We start from the raw sequence: 5,000 nt of genomic DNA, 5'->3' as shown, positions 1-5,000 counted from the left end.
GAGCCTGCCTGGAGCCGCCGTCGGTGCAGATCTTGGTGGTAGTAGCAAATACTCCAGCGAGGCCCTGGAGGACTGACGTGGAGAAGGGTTTCGTGTGAACAGCCGTTGCACACGAGTCAGTCGATCCTAAGCCCTAAGAGAAATCCTATGAAGATGAGGTGTCCTAAAAAAACGCAGCAAACGAAACGAAACGAAGTTATTACAAAGCTTAATCATCCACTTTGACTCGAACACGAGAAAAAACATACATATATATATATATTTATTATATTTATTATATTATATTATTAAGATCCATCATGGCAACAACAGTATAGTAGAGTTGTGTAAAAAAATATGTGTAAAAGCAATTTTTTTAAACGTTTTTTTTTAACCAAAAAGAAAAACGAGTCACACAAGTGCGAAACGATTATAAAATAAAATAACTTGAGCGATGTGAGAGAGAGACACACACCCATCGGGCGAAAGGGAATCCGGTTTCTATTCCGGAACCCGGCAGCGGAACCGTATACCATTCGGGCCCTCGTAAGAGTAGTTCGTCGGGGTAACCCAAAATGACCTGGAGACGCCGTCGGGAGATCCGGGAAGAGTTTTCTTTTCTGTATAAGCGTTCGAGTTCCCTGGAAACCTCTAGCAGGGAGATAGGGTTTGGAACGCGAAGAGCACCGCAGTTGCGGCGGTGTCCGGATCTTCCCCTCGGACCTTGAAAATCCAGGAGAGGGCCACGTGGAGGTGTCGCGCCGGTTCGTACCCATATCCGCAGCAGGTCTCCAAGGTAAAGAGCCTCTAGTCGATAGATTAATGTAGGTAAGGGAAGTCGGCAAATTGGATCCGTAACTTCGGAATAAGGATTGGCTCTGAGGAGCGGGGCGTGTCGGGCTTGGTCGGGAAGCGAGTCTGGCTGACGTGCCGGGCCTGGGCGAGGTGAACGGCGTTGAACGGATTCGTTCGTTCTCGTCGGGATCCGAGCTCGGTCCCGTGCCTTGGCCTCCCGCGGATCTTCCTTGCTGCGAGGCTTTCGTTGGCGGCTTGCCGTCGTCGATCGTCCTCTTCGGCCGCCATTCAACACTCAGCTCAGAACTGGCACGGACTAGGGGAATCCGACTGTCTAATTAAAACAAAGCATTGCGATGGCCCCCAAGGGTGTTGACGCAATGTGATTTCTGCCCAGTGCTCTGAATGTCAACGTGAAGAAATTCAAAAAAGCGCGGGTAAACGGCGGGAGTAACTATGACTCTCTTAAGGTAGCCAAATGCCTCGTCATCTAATTAGTGACGCGCATGAATGGATTAACGAGATTCCCACTGTCCCTATCTACTGGCGTCTAGAAGCCGTCCGGGCGTATAGCTTGCTATACGGCACCAGGATCGCATGTGCCAACCCCTCCTCCACGCGGTGGACGCTGCAAACGGCATTTATGCCGGCCAACGGGGCTCTGGTTTCGGCAGGGGCGGTGCAGGGGCACACCGTATGGGAGTAGCGACCCCACCTACCCGAGCAAGACGTGATCCGTCATTCGTTCTGTGCAAAACAGAGATGTCAGGAAGGAGTGGTGTCAGGAAAGCAAAGAGAGATGGGGAAGCATTATGACTAGCGTATACTTAACACCTGGGGGCTTCGGCCCCCATTTCACGTTAAGGCTTATTGGAGAAGGCGTATATTGTACAAAAAAGGGGCTATATGCCCCTTTTTCACTTTAAGGAACTTTTCGAAGTTCCTACTCGAACACCTAGAGCTTCTCCAAGAAAGACCTAACTCATACCAGGGGGCTTTAAGCCCCCTTTTTGCTTTAATGCTTTTCCGAGGAGGCGATCCTGACACCAGAAATCAAAAAGGGGGCTATATGCCCCCTTTTCACGTTGAGCAAATAATAAGATCAGAAAGAGACACGAAACGACGTCTGTATGCGTCCCCAAAAGCAATACGCCGCTGGGAAAAGCAATACGCCGCTGGGCTTGGCAGAACCCAGCACACCAAAACATCTGGTGGCAGACGTCGTAATGCCAGACGAATGACGGAAGGAGGCCACCGTAGAAGTAGCTGAGCTGCTCCCTACTGCCTGAAGGTGTCGGCTGGGAAACCACGCTAGTATCCTAGGTAGGGAGACGGGCCTCGAAACGTGGATCGCTCCCCTGGCCATTAGAAGACTCCGCCTAGACCAGCTCAACTCCGAGCTGTAAACCGGTGGTGTACGGCTCTGTCAGACTCGGAGTCCTTGCCATACGGACGCTGCATATAGGAAGGATATGCAGCGTATGACGAAAACACTGAAAGGTACGCCAACGACGAAAGACAACATGTATTTATACATGTAAGACCGTCGTCGCGCTGCTGACAGCAGCTCCCGTCGTTGGCGATGGCAAAAGGACGCTGAAGCGTCAAGAGCATAGTTGATGATGGCAAAGTGAGTTCTACTAGTCGTGCTAAGGACGAGTCCCACGTTTTGGAGCTAATGCTACAGGGACATGATGCCCGAGGTCATGTCCTAGTTACGCAGCGGGTTCCCTGCAAAAACAGGGAGCAGAAACCGGGCGTAGCGAAGCAGAGGGAACATCTGCTTGAGGTTTGTTCCCCACGTGTTTGCCGTGCGTGGCGACCTGTGTCGGCGGAAAGGAGGATCCTGGGATCTGAGGGCCCTCTCTCCTGCGGGAGTGTAGCTGCCCAACACGTACCTTTGGCCTCTGCTTCGTCTAGACAGGCGGCTAGGCGAGAAAAGCAGCCCTGTGCCTAGTCAATCGGCTCGGAACACCATTCGTGGGTTCTATTGGGCGAGGAAGTGGACCTAGGAGCCCGGGGAAAGCCCGGTCGGCCTTTGTTCGCGGACTATATCCCGGGTGCAAGTCCTAACCCAGGCGGAGCCGGGTTCCATTTGAGGGTCCATGGAGGCCGGGACACACGCCGGGACGAAACAAAATCCAAGCAAATATGGATCCCAAAGTCAAAATCACAAAAATAGACGCCTTAGTACCCCGCAAGGGGGAAAAGGGAGGAAAGGAGACCGTTGTTGTTGCTCCCGGTAGGACAACAACGGTGAGTAAGAAAGCTGGGGTGGTCTCACCACCCCAGAAGAAAGAGAACGCGAAGGCGGTTGAAGTGGGTAAGGGCGCTAAAACGCCCCCCTGCACCAGACCCTCGACGCGGAAGACGGCTTCACCACCTAAGCCGGCAGGAACGATATCCCCTGTGCCGATCAAGGATATCAAGAAGGATGGACCGGGGACACCACCCCGCACAAATCCACCGAAGAAGCCGGAAGCTAAAAAGCCGAAGGCAACTTCAGCTGGCAACGCCACGTCCCCGGACGGAGGAAAGGGCCATAAAGTCGACGACGACGGTTGGATAACCGTCGTCAAGAAGGAGCAGCCGCAGAGGGCAGAGAAAGCCCGGAAAAGCGGCGAGAATATGCCAGGAAAGGTGTCGGCGGAGGCGACACCTGGTCCTTCGAACAGGCCTCTCGACAAAATTAGTGGAGAGGCCTCGAAACTGTTCAAGGGTATCCGGACCAGCTGTCTTGGAAAAGAATCCAGGCTCAGCAAGGAAACCGGAGCCTTGATCGTTGGCAACGCGGCAGCTCTCTACGAGCTAGTCCAGGAAGTTCTTATCCAGAACTCCTTCTTAAAAGGACAGCTCGCGGCGATCCGGCAAGAGGTGAGAGCCTCCCAGAGGATCGCGGAGAGGGTTGCCCCGACGGTTTCACAGACGACGGGTTCCCGTCCGACTGCGAAACCCGCACCAGTTCGTGCGGCGACGACCTACGCGCAAGCGGTAAAGGTCGACGCCAATCGAGTTTCCCCGGAAGCGGTTAAACCACCACGACATGTGGTGCGTATTTTCCCGCAGAAAGGGAAAGGACAGAACAGTGAAGTCACCAAACAAACTGTTCTGTCACTGGTTAAGCCGGCGAAAGCCAAGATCCGCGTTAGGTCTGTCCGACGCATCCACTCCGGTGGCATAGCCGTCGAGACCGAGCGCAAGGAGGATCTGAAGGCCTTCGTCAACTGCGCGAAGCTGAAAGAAGTAGGACTTTCAGCTACTCTACCGACTTTGAGGAACCCTACACTTATAGTGTACGACGTTCCCAAGTCGATGAGGAAAGAGGAGGTTTCTTCCAGCATCTGGAAGCAAAACCTCAGCGATATGACCCAGGGGGATGTGTCGTCCAACCTGAAGGTCCGGTTTGCAACCGGCCCGAAGGAAAAGGACACTGCCAACTGGGTCATGGAAGTCAGTCCGCAGGTTCGCCAGCGGCTGAAGAGCATGGGCAGAGTGTACCTGGGCTGGTCCGCATGCAGAGTGCAGGACTATGTCTCTGTTACACGATGCTTCAAGTGTCAAATGTTTGGCCACATGGCCAAACATTGTAAAGCGCAGAACGAGGTTTGCGGTCACTGCTCCGAAGAAGGGCATACCATTGCCTCTTGTACAGCGAAGAGTAAGTCCCCAACTTGCTCGAACTGTAAAGCAAGAGGCAAGAAGCACGACCATAAGTCGCGAGACAAGAACTGCCCTGCCTATCAGGCAGCACTCGACCTTGCAGTATCTCGAACGAATTATGGATAGACACGACCCGGAGAATCCTCTAAGGCAATTGCGCATCGCGCAGCATAATATGCGGCGTGCGCTAATTGTTCATGGTGAGGTGAGCGAGCTAATGCACGCAAAGGAGATCGACGTGTTGCTCATGCAGGAACCTTACCAATTTCAGGGACAGATTCCAGGCTTTGGGCTCACGGCGAAGGTGATCGCCGAGAATGAACGGGCTATGGCCGCAATAGTGGTCAGAAACCCGGACATCTCGGTGGTAAAAATCACACAGCTGTGTGATACTCACACCTCCTGCGTTTGCATTAGCGGACCCTTCGGTAGTTTCTACCTCGTTAGCCAGTACTTTCAATGCTCGGAAGACATTGAACCAAGTCTGGCACGCTTGGAGAGGACACTCGATGCTCTCCAACACCGTCGAGTCGTGATAGCCGCGGACGTCAATGCCAAATCCCACC

The 5,000-nt window shown here is 53.3% G+C and overlaps 1 pseudogene; it reads left to right on the top strand.

Annotated features, from left to right (window-relative positions):
• The window catches only part of LOC143341522 (large subunit ribosomal RNA), an 11,004-nt pseudogene that overhangs the window by 1,777 nt on the left and 4,227 nt on the right, over positions 1–5,000 (top strand).

The sequence above is a fragment of the Colletes latitarsis genome, chromosome 4 (assembly GCF_051014445.1).
Source record: "Colletes latitarsis isolate SP2378_abdomen chromosome 4, iyColLati1, whole genome shotgun sequence".
NCBI lineage: Eukaryota > Metazoa > Arthropoda > Insecta > Hymenoptera > Colletidae > Colletes > Colletes latitarsis.
Note: the sequence above shows the minus strand (reverse complement) of the source record. Positions and strands in the feature narration are given on the sequence as shown.